This window comes from Aotus nancymaae, unplaced genomic scaffold (assembly GCF_030222135.1).
Source record: "Aotus nancymaae isolate 86718 unplaced genomic scaffold, 86718_ANA_hifiasm-v0.15.2.pri h1tg000008l, whole genome shotgun sequence".
Taxonomy (NCBI): domain Eukaryota; kingdom Metazoa; phylum Chordata; class Mammalia; order Primates; family Aotidae; genus Aotus; species Aotus nancymaae.
The window spans coordinates 44,250,096-44,262,972 of NW_026988419.1; positions in this window are offsets into that span (position 1 = coordinate 44,250,096).

A 12,877-nucleotide genomic window follows, 5' to 3' on the forward strand; every position below is an offset into this window, starting at 1 on the left:
GTAAGAAATATTAATTGCTCATAAAAGTAATAATGCTTAAACCATTCTAGGACATGAACATTAAGGAAAGCCTGAAATATCATCTTTCTAAAACCAAAGTGGTATGGAAAACAAAACAAGTACTTCATATTGTAATGCATTACTCCTTTTAAGTGGATGAACTAAATGGTTTTCACTTAGCTTTACATATTCAGCCCAATTCACTCTTCTGACTTAAAGTTATAAAGGTTGTTAACATTGATATGTTTGAATAATTATATAAATAATCACAGTTTACTTCTTATAACATGTTGTACAGGCATGGTGGCTGACACCTGTAATTCCAACACTTTGAGAGCCAAGGTGGGAGGATTGCTTGTGGCCAGGAGTTTGAGATGAGCCTGGGCAACATAGCAGGACCCCATCTCTACAAAATATTTTTCGAAAATTATCTTGAAATGGTGGCATGCGCCTATTTCTCAGCCACTGAGAAGGCTGTTGGAGAATCATTTGAGCCCAGGAGGTGGAGGCTAAAGTAAACCTTGATTGCACCACTGCACTCCAGTCTGGGTGACAGAGTGAGACCCTGTCTCTAAATTTTGAAATGAATAAATAAAATAAAATATGTGTCTGGCTTACTAATCTCATTAACATAACATAGGATTTAATTTTTAAACATAGTTCATAAAAATCAGTAAATTTTTCTACTTTATTACTTCCTTCTTATGTCATTATCTTAGATTATGGGAAGAATAAACCTTCATGATTTACATTAGGTTTTCTTTTAAAGAAAGATACGTTTACCATCAAAGCAGTTTCCCTTCCAAATTTTATCAATATTACTGCTTTTGTGTAATTTACTTGATACAGTCTCTGTTTCAACCTGAAGCTCAGCAAGAACTGAAGTGGAGAGGGGTGCCTATTTTATAAATGGTACCTCTGATGGCAAATGGATTGTTAAAATAAGCATTGCTTAAAGTTAAAGCAAAATGTATTTCCCTATGCTTAATGATTTGTTTATATTTTTCTTTAAATCTATATACTAAATACTAAATTATAATAAAATGTATCAATTATATATATTATTCATATGCATATAAACAAATTTAAAATAACTCAGTTTAATAATTTTCAAGTCTTAAAATATATAGTCAGGGTAATCTATTTCTCTTTTGGCATTTTTTCCTCACCATTTCAATTTCAGTCTGGATTTTATTATAGAAAAATAACTCTTTTTTCCCTAATTTTTCTAGCCTGCCCCATGTGATGAATGGTGCTCTTTTTACCTATGATATCACTGCAGTCTGAATTTGAGAGACATAGCACATGTTGTAGACTTCTGCTTTTCTAATTACTGAAAGCCAAAATACACTCAGTAGTATTTAAGCACAACTAAGAAAAGAATTCCTATTAGGTCAGAAAGCAGGAAAGGGAGGCTTAATGTTGAATTTACCAGTTGGAGCTATAAAACCCCAAGTACGTTTTGTGATTTCTGCACGTCTTACCTAGGCCCAAGTAGGTCTGACAGAGAGCCACGGAGCACACATTTCCTGTCTTAAGTCAAGGTTGGGCCCAGCCCCAGAAGCTCACAGTATTACACTGACTATTTCCAGACTTTGGCCAGTACTAAGCCTCATCTCACTGACACATTCCTAGACTGATTCTGTGACTTAGAAATGCTGAAGGTGTCTGGGTTGTTCAACCAATCTGAAATTTACTGCTGAGAGTGAGAACTAAGTTCTCTGTCACCTGGGCCTGAACCACAGAGACACATGGTCTAAATGTAGGGAGCATTCAGTTTCAGACAATCTATGCTTTACCTAGTTTTGCAGAAATATTAGTTAAATGTGAAATGTTTCTCCGGGAAAAATGGTTTCCAAAGTCTTGTTATAAAAATCCAAGCCAAGTAGGAACTTAGTCACTGGGAACCAGGAAGGGCATTTCAACATTTAGGAAAATCCTTCACAGAAAATTACAATTCCCCACAGAGTTTTGGAAAAACACATGTTGGTTACTTACTTGCCATGGTAAGAAGAATACCAAAGTCAACTTAATGTCTTTGAAGAAATGAGTTAGAAAATGAATAAATAAGAAGACCTTAGTTAAGATAACCACAGTTAGTCATCAAAATATTTTTCTGCCTATGACATATTCAATGTGGTTTAAAATTGTCTAGTAACAGTTATATTTTTTATACATATGGTTTTCAATTTTTTTCATTAAACCTGACATGAGAATATTTTAAAAACTTACTTCAGTCATAGAGCTATATCATCCAGTACCAGAGAAATCCACTGAAGCACAAGTGAGAATTCTGCACACTCTTAGGAAGAATGCCTTGAAAAGAAAAAGACATACCAACTATTTTTTTTATTAAGTAGCAGTTTAACATCATTTTAATTTACTTTTCTATTATAAAGCAAAAAGAGATAAATAATATTGTACTTCACCTGCACTTGCTCCCAGTAATCTCCCATGCTCAGCGAGAAATAAATATTGTGATAATAGCAGTATATGTGATTTATAAACAAGGCAAGAGAGGCCCCCTTATTCCACAGTGAAAGCTCCTCAGCAGCAGAGCTATTGGGCCACTAAATACTCTCTAATTCAGCAAGTCTTCCTGATGCTTCCATTAGAGCATGGTGTATCTGAAAAGTTCAGCCTTACCTTGGTTTAGTCACTGTTTCTCTCATGTGGAAGGTTCTTACAGCCTCAGTGTGAGGGCTGCGAGGGATTCCTCAGGAATCATGGGGGATGTTATGGCCGTTACAAAAGAACTATGTTACTATCTTTTACAGCATATGTGTATTCTAGTAATTTGGAAAGCAAAAAAAATACAGTAATATTTCAATTAAATTCTGTGGATGTAAACCCTTTACTCACTTTTGTTTTTATTTTATTGAATGAAGTTACCAAGTTTATAATAAACTGTACTACATCTTGACCTACTTTACACAGCTCAGTAAGAACATTCTGCCAACCTGCTGAAGTACAAGGCCACACAATACTGACTAGTCTCTGTGTGCTGCCCTTTGTCTGTGACGAGGTAAGGATAAATAGCACGGCAGATAAGCAGTTATAAAGATGGTCTTCTGTTCATGACAGCATCATTTGTCTTTTCTTAGTATACTATTTTCATCCTCTATAATGGCCCTTATTTCCCATCAAAATGTTGGCTCTTTCCCTGTTTTCTAGCCTGCAACCCCAATCTAAATAGGAATAGATCTCTGACCAGTTGTTTGAAATGATTATTGATTTGCTGGTTTATCATATTTCAATATGAATAGAGAAAAATTAAAATAGGGAGAGAGGGAGGGTGATTTATTTTCTTTATCACATTAAACATTGACCCAATTGATATTTTCTGGTATTTAAATATTCCATAAATTAGAATTTTCACCTTTTGTTATTCTAAAACTTATCTTTATATCTGCTGTTATTGTCTTCCGGTAGCAAAATGTTTAATATTTTTTCTGTAATTAGAACTTACCTTTTAAAATTATTGAAGTTGCACTATAACAAATGTTACATAAGCCAAACTTTAAACGTCTTTGTGATTTTGCTTTTAAAAACATGGGAAATATGAAAAGTAATTACATGAAAGTTAATGGAGGAAATATGTTTATCACATGGTTTTCATAGTACCTTGCTTTTAATATTAGCTTTCCTTTTGTAGATATATGGGAGCCCAGAGTGTGTACCTGGGCTGAATTAATATTTTTACAGAACCTGACCAAATAAGGGAACAAGAAAGACTTTTACTTATGCAACAAAGAATGAAATTAAAGGTGATTCAGGGGCAAAATCAAGTCCAGATATTTTTTCCAACCAACTCAGCAATCAGGAAAAGGCAGAACTGGAGAAACTGAGTATGAGGCAAATGAAGTAGAACAGGATTTGAGTGGCCTGAAAAGGAGCCACTATTATTATAAATGTGGCCTCCATATCTCAGTGGCTGGAATTAGCTGTTAAGAACACAACCATCAGGACATTGTGTAACACCATGACTCATACAGCTCATTTAATTTTCATACAAATCCAGTCTGAATATATCGCTCTCTGAATGCTACCATCAGACTTTCTACCACTGCTGACTGAAGAGCCTCATATTGGTGCTATCACCATGGCCTCTTGCAGAATTTTACATATGTTCCAGTCCTTAGCATCACTAGCTCTTGATTCAAAGTCTCTGAGGAGTGTACATTTTATTAGTGGACCTAGGTCATGTGTTTACACCTAAACTCCAAGTGAGACTGGGAAAGAAAGCAGGTATCTTTAGAGTTCATAAAGAAAAGAGCACTCCACTTGCCAACAGTACTCATAAAACGAGGAGTTCCACCAAAACGTGAAGGAGAGTTAGGAGATATAGCATTTTTTAAAAAAAATAAAGAATGGCAAATATCTATGAAAGTTTATATATTTGGCTAATAAACATCAACATGTATCCATTCTCAGGTACAACATAAAGTGTTTTTTGCCTACATCATATATTGATAGACAAGACAAAGACTTTGGAGTTAGTGTTTTCAATTACAGGTCCAAGATTGCTAAGCAAAAATTTCAGTCTAGTCTGGTAATGATTCAGATATTTAACTGATACGTAAATTGTAAAATTAGCTACTGCTACCATATAGCCATGTAATGGCAGAGAAAAAGGGAGACAAAAGGAAAGAATGAAAATTAGAATACATAAATATTTATATGTCACAGGAAGAAAGACTATAGAGACCTTGTTTCATCAAAAAATTATGAGGTCATAACTGGTATTTATGTCTTTCCTCTTCCACTCCATTTCATGATTCTCCCATTTCACGGGAGATTTTACTAAGGGTGTGACAAAATACTTGACAGTCTTATCTGTAGAGCATTACTGTAGTCTTTCTACAATTTTTATCATGACATATGGCATTTCTAGGAGATATTCCAAGGAACACTGTATGTTTGTCATTATTCTTATTCCTATTGTATTACAGAAACCTATTAAATCTTAGGATCAAACACCTTACAAAACTACATCCTCTTTTTCTTTTAAACAATGTCAGCTGGAGGTAGACTTAGGCTAAAATTGAGGTTTTCAACGGAATGAAATATCCCTGTTCTTAATATCTGCGAACTGATAGAACATACAGTAATAAGAGTAGGAAGTAAAATATTGTGAGAGCAGCTATAATAGTTAGAGATATTCTTATATTCAACCCAGATCCATCCCAGAATTTTGATTAGTGGAGAAACAACAATATTTATTTTTAGCTCAGAATTTATATCACACCACATACAATTCTACCTCTCTCTCCTCAAGCTTTGTCTCCCAGCTGGCACAGTAATTGAGTCTTTTTGTGTTATTTCATTGTCCCTCGAGACATGCTGTTTCTTGGTAATAGTGTAAATGGTAAGTAAAATCCTTGGTTATTAGCCAGATATGTTCTGTGGAATACCACAAAGTTGAATAATACAACCAGTAAGCACATTGATGGAGGTATATTAGAAGAAATTTGCAAATAGGGAAAGAAAAATAAACAAGCAGCAAAATGTAATATAAGAATCTACTGTAATGTTAACAAATCATGGCCTTCTCCATAATAATGAAATTCTGTATGATCTAACAAGTGGCTGATAGACCTTCAGGTGGTGGTACCGTCACAGAGGCTAAGAATTGTACATTTCTTATAGAAAGCAGCTAGCCAAGTAAGCCTTGGTATGGAAGATCAGTATGGTTGAAACCATGAATGAGATAGCTTACCACCATGAGCACATAGATCTAGGACTGAAGTGAGGGAAAGAGGGCTGGTCAACATGTATACAGTAGTTCTTCATTTCCATTTAGATATTAAGAACATCCTCCACAATGGATGTTTGCATATTCTGAGCCTACTTTGAAACATCCATAAATGTTCACAAATTTCTTTTCATCCATTTTTAAATTTTATTCCTGATCATCCATATATATCATCAATAATCGTCAATGAATACAAATCTTAACCTCAACTCATCTCAGAAAAAGTGTAAAAGTGTTTTGCAAGGTGTTTGGTCCTAAGATTTAGATCTGCCACTCAAACTTTTGCCAAAGGAAATGTTTTCTAGTTCCATTATCCCTTAGAACCCATCTAAGTAGTTTTGTGCTACAGAATAATACTTCCAGCTGCTATATGCATGTGGCATGGAGCCCTAAAACACACTGAAATATTTTTCTGTTTAGTCAATTGATGGTAAGAAATTCCCTAGGAGGTCATTTGTGATAATAAGTTGAGAGAATGGTAAAACTGGAATAAGAATTGGACCACTGGGAATGTGAGTCACCAGTTCATGCAAATTATGTGCTTCCAGAACTGTCTTCACCCAAATTTTATCTATTAGAGTTCCACTAATGTTCATTCCAGACCTTATTGGTAGATGCATCAGATAACTCATACTTCATGAGCACAGGGAGTTTGACCATCTAATAGTCTCATGGTTAGGCATTCAGTCCTTTAGTTAGTTTGATTTTTCAAATAGACTTTATTTTGTTAGAGCAGTTTTAGGTTCACAGCAAAATTGAGTGGAAAGTACAGTACAGACATTTCCCATATGTAAACTGCCTCTACATATGCACAGCCTCATTCATTATCAACATCCTCCACCAGAGTGACACATTTATTACAATTAATAAACCTACATTTGTTTAGTTTTTTGACTGCCTAAACAAATACTTTATTGTTATTTTTTATAATTACTTTTCTTTTAAGTTCCAGGGTACATGTGTAGGATGTGCAGGTTTGTTACAAAGGTAAACGTGTCATGGTGGTTTGCTGCGCCTATCAACCCATCACCCAGGTAGTAAGCCCAGCATGCATTAGCTCTTTTCCCTAGTGCTCTTCTCCCCAACCCTCCTCTGACAGGCCTCTGTAAGTGTTGTTCCCCTCCCTGGGTCCATGTGTTCTCATTGTTCAGCTTTCACTTATAATCATCCACAGTTCATAGTTTACCTTAAGGTTCATTCAGTATTGCACATTGCATGGGTTTGGACAAATGTATAAAGACATGTATCCACTATTAAAACAGAACACAGTATTTTCACTGCCTTAAAAATCTTGTGGGTTCTGCCTATTCATCCCTATACAGATGTTAGAATGTCTAATTATGAAACTTTCCATTATAAACAAAAGGAAGAGAATGATATAACAACTCCTCAAGTACCTGTATGTCCCAAACTATTCAATAATAAATATATAGGCGTTCTTGTTTATCTATGCCTATCACTTTCACCACCAACTAGATGTTATCAATTTAACCATAAATAATTCAGCATATATCTCTAGAAGACAAGAAATATTTTTGAAAACTATATAATGATAGCACTATTGTATCTAATAATTAACAATAATTCCTTATATCCAGCAAGTTTCAAATTTCTCTTACATCTAAATATGTACATTTTAAAGTTGGCTTAATAAAATGAGAATCTAAATCAGTTCTGCACAGCACATTTGGATATATTGCCTATGATTTTTAATCCATAATAATCACTCTTTCTTTTCTATTGTCTTTAATTTGTTGAAGCAACCTAGACTTTTGTCCTGTGGAAGTTCTCATAGTTTGGATTTCTCTGTTTTGCCTTGCAATGTTTCCTGTTTGTTTGAGACAGGGTCACATTCAGGGTAGAGTGTAGAGGCATGATTAAGGCTCACTGTACCCTCTATCCTCAGCCTCCAAAGTAGCTGGGGCTACAGGAAAGCATCCCCCATGCCTGGCTAATTTTTTTTGAAATTTTATGTTTTTCTCACTATTGCTCAGGCTGGTCTCAAACTCTTGACCTCAAGCAATCATTCCACCTTTGGCCCTCCAAAGTGCTGGGATCACAGGCACAAGCCATCATGGCTGGCTGGCTGGCTGCAATGTTTTTTTTTTTAATATATTCCTCATTTTCCTGTATTTCCCATATAATGGAAGATACTCAAATTCAAGGATATTCTATAGAAGAAAAAAATGCAATTCTACTGCACTTTTAAAAAATGTTGCTATCATAAAAAAGACAAAAGAAGACGGAGGAACTGCTACAGATTAAAAGATGCTAAAGAGACATGAAAACTAAAAGCAATGCATAATGAGAGAGATATTTCATTTTGCTATAACAGACATTATTGAGACAATTGACAAAATTTGATAAGGTCTGTAAACAGTTCATATTATTATATGACTATCTCCTCTTGATTTTTATCACTGTACTGTGACTTAGTAACAGAATGTCCTTATTTTAGAAAAACACACTGAATGTTTAGAGGGAAAGTGTCATAACTATAACTTATTTCTTAAATGTTTTAGAAAAGTGCACATATGTGTGAATATATATATAAATATATACATATATATGTGTATAGACACAGTCATGTACAACATAATAATGTTTTGGTGAATGATGAATGACAATATGCAATGGTGGTCCCATTATGGGGCTGAAAAATTCCCATTGCTTATTGACATCATAGCCTTCATTACATCATAGGGCAATATATTACCTTTTTTATGTTTAGATATTTAGACACAAAAATACTTACTGTTGTGGTGAAATTGTCTACAGTATTCAAGACAGTAACACAAGGTAGAGGTATGTAGCCCAGGAGGAATAATCTTTACCATAGAGCCAAAGTGTGTAGTAGGCGGTACCATCTAGGTTTGTGTAAGTACATGCTATGATGTTCACACAATGATATAATTACTTGAAGACAAGTTTCTCAGAACATAGTCTTGTCACTAAGCTATGCATTAATGTATGTATTCACACTTAAAGAGAGAAAGAGAAAGAATGAAGAAGAGGAGGAGGAACAGGAAGAAAGATAAATATGGCAAAACGTTAACATTTGGGTAAACTGGATGAAAAGTATATGGAAATTATTTGTACTATTCTTGCAACTTTCCTGGAAGCCTATTATGTTAAAATAAAAGTTTAAAAACATGGTAGATCTGGTACTTTATGAGATTCATGTTCAACAATTTGGCAAGGTCATTTCATAGATAGTTCATTGGGCTTCCTACTGTATCACATCAGGAAGAAACAGTATGTCTGGTTGTCTTTTAAAGTGAAGCTAAGGTTGATAGGTGGGATTAAGTGGTCATGCTTATCCTGTTGTAAAGATGTCATCAACTTTTTCACCTAATAGTTTAAAGTAGCTGTTGATAATTGCCTAGATGCATTAGTTTATTAGGGATTGCAAAACAGTTATATTCTTATTTTATCATTCCTTCTGCATTTCTAAACTAGAATTCTCCTACAAATAATTTTTATATCTCCACTATTTACATTAGCTTAAAGTAGTGTTCATTTATTAAAGATAACATAGATGCCATCTTTCCTTTTTTATAATAGTTGAAGTAAATGAGATGGTGCCAGTGAAATAATATGTCACAAGTTTCAAAATTAACTAAAGGGCCTTTTGGGGTATACCTATAATGTAGCCTGTCTAATATAGGTCAGTGCTTTGCTATTAACTATGTTTCTTGACATCAAATTTTCTCATCTCTAACCTAAGGAAGGCCTTCGAGTTGATTCCTAAGTGCTGTTTTAACAAAGCCCTCATAGTTTTTAAGACTCTTTACTTTCTGGTATGAAAACATGTTTAGCCTTATCTTGTATATTTCTAGCATATTTCTATGTGGAGATCCGAAACCAATTATTCAAGGATTCTTGGTTCCTCTTAGTGATAAAAAGTTTCTAGTCTATAACAGTTTTCTATTTTTGTGTGACAAATTTCCACAAATTAGTCTCTTAAAACACACACACGTGCGTGCACACACACACACACACATCCACAAAATCTTAGTTTCTGCAGGTCAGAAATTTAGGCATGACTTATCTCAGTCCTCTTCTGAGGGTATCACAAGGCTGAACTCAAGAAATTAGCTGTACTGAATTTTTACCTGCATGCTTGACTAGAGAAGAATCTGCTTCCAAATTTATTTAGGTTGGTGTCAGAATTCATTTTCTTGTGGCTGTAAGACTAAAGGCACAGCTTATTATGAACTGTCCAAGTCTTGGATGCCACAAGCAATTTCTTGCCACACGACCCCCTCTCCTAGGTAGTTCACATCACAGCAGTTTGCATCTTCAAGGCCAGCAGGAGAATCTTTCTCATTAAAACCTACTAATAGGGAGTTTGTAGTTAATCATGAAAGTGGCATCTCATCATCTTTGTCCGTTCTCTTAGCTAGAGGCAAGTTCTGCACACACTCAAGGAGGAGGGGATTATATAAGGCCATGATTCATTGCAGGTCACTTTAGGTTTTATCCATCATGAGGATTCATACCAGGGTACTTGTAATCACTGCTTCTGATTTAAACATTGCTTTTAGGCCTTTTCAGCGGCATGAGTTAAAAAATACATTTATTAGAAAAAGAAAAATAAATTGTGGATTTATTTATGATATTTACTTAACTTTTTTAGTTTCATATTACTATCTTTTTATTCTTTGAAAATCTTGATTCCTATATATTTTATCATGATTTACTAATTTTCTATTATATCCATATAGGTACAGATGTATACATATGTACACAAACACATATATGCCTATGAATTTTGAAATATTCTGTTTAATATAATGATTACTGTATTAGTCAGGGTTCTCTTAGAGGAGCAGAACTAACTGGATACATATATATATATGAGTTTATTAATATTAACTTACATGATCACAAGGTCCCACAAGAGGCTTTCTGTAAGTTGAGGAGCAAGGAGAGCCAGTCCAAGTCCCAAAATGAAGAATATGGACTCCAGTGTTTGAGGGCAGGAAGCATCTAGCATAGAAGAAAGGCAGAGGCTGGGAGTTTCATGTTTTTCTGCCTGCTTTATATTCAGTGGAAGTGGATTCGATTGTGCCCACCAAATTAAGGGTGGAACTACCTTCCCCAGTCAACTGACTCAAATGTTTATCTCTTTTGGCAACACCCACACAGACACACCCAGGATTAATACTTTGTATTCCTCAATTCAAATTGACACTCAGTATTAACCACCACAAGTCCACCCCCTGTCAACTTGAACCCATACCCATCTCCTGAGGTCAAACATAATCTTCAAATAAAGACAGTAATAAAGTCATAATTATACCTAACATAGTACAACTATACTTCCTACAACTAGAAATGCACCAATCCCCAACCCAAATACTATTACATAAAGTTAACAATACTTAAATGCTGATACAAAGTCAATAAATCTTATGCCACATAATAAAGGAAAGGAAATAAAATGAAGATTACTTTCTTAGTATAAGTGTACATATGTACAAATATGTTTTTAACAAAAGGGAGGAAATACTCATGACAATTACAGTCCTCATTTCTGTAGCTGGTCATGTAGTCATAGCTGGTATTGATGACTACCTTCTTCTACCCATTCTGTATTTCCTTTGTCTTCAGCAAGCACCTCAGCAGATTTTGCATTTTTTTCCTGGTGGAGTGACCCAAACCTTCATTCCTGAAGGGTCTGGGCTATTTGTAGTCCTGCCTGCATTGGGCCATTGTAGTTTCCAGTTGACCTTAATCACAGGGCATGGTAACACTGCGAGATGCCCTAATGGATGTCCTGTATTCCATGCATGCTGTTCCTTATCTCCAGTTGTGGAGTAGTATGCTGATTTCCTCTTGATAGTCCAGGCCAATCACCACAGCCAACACTGTAACTCCTTTCTTAGCCTGTTGATTTAAAGGTAGAAGGAACCCAAAATGTTCAAGTGTCAATCTTAGCTTCCAGTTTAATGGAATCGTTGTGTCTCCTGGTGGCAGCATTTCTTCTTCTGGAGCCAAGACTTCTGGGCAGCAGAACGTAATGGTGCAGGAACAGGAAGCAAAAATTTTACTACTGGACCACTAGGGGTGATAGTGAGTGGTGCCACTTCCACTTCCGCCCCTTGAATCCTGGACCCATGATTCCAGCTATGGGAGAAACAGTACCATACAGTGGAGACTGATTGAGCATACACGGCCTTCTGGAGAATTTTGCCCCAGCCCCGCAAAGTATTGTCACCTAGTTGGCATTGTAATTGTGACTACAAAAGGACATTCCACCATTCTATCAATCCAGCTGCTTTAGGATGAACAGTTTGGACCAGTGAATTCCATGAGCATGAGACCACTGCCACACTTCTTTAGCTGTAAAGTGAGTGCCTTGGTAAGAGATGTTACTGTGTGGAATACTGTGATCATAGATAAGGCATTCTGTGAGTCCATGGATGGCAGTGTTGGCAGAAGTGTTGCATGAAGGGATCGACAAACCCATATCCCAAGTAAGTGTCTATTCCAATGAGGACAAACCTCTGCCCTTTCCATGATGGAAGAGGTACAATATAATCAATCTGCCAACGGGTAGCAGGCTGATCACCCCTAGGAATAGTGCCATATTGAGGGCTCCATGTTTGTCTTTGCTGCTGGCAAATTTGGCACTCAGCAGTGGCCACAGCCAGGTCAGCCTTGGTGAGTGAAAGTCCATGTTGCTGAACCCATGCATAACCTCCATCTCTGTCATCATGACCACTTAATTCATGGGCCTGTTGGGCAATGACAGGAGAGGCTAGGGAAGGAGGCTGAGTGGTGTCCACAGAATGGGTCATCCGATTCACTTTATTATTAAACTCCTCCTCTGCTGAGGTCACCCCTTGGGGGGCACTCACATGGGATACAATATCTTCACAATTTTTGACCACTCAGAGAGGTTCATCCACATACATATTCCCCAAATTTATTTGTCACCAATTTTCCAATCATGCTTCTTCCAAGTCCCTCACCATCCAGCCAAACTGTTGGCTACAGCCCATGAACCAGTATATAATCACCCATCTGGCCATTTCTCCTTCCATGCAAAATGCACAACCAAGTTCACTGCTCAAAGTCCTGCCCGGTGTGAAGATTTCCCTTCACTACTGTCCT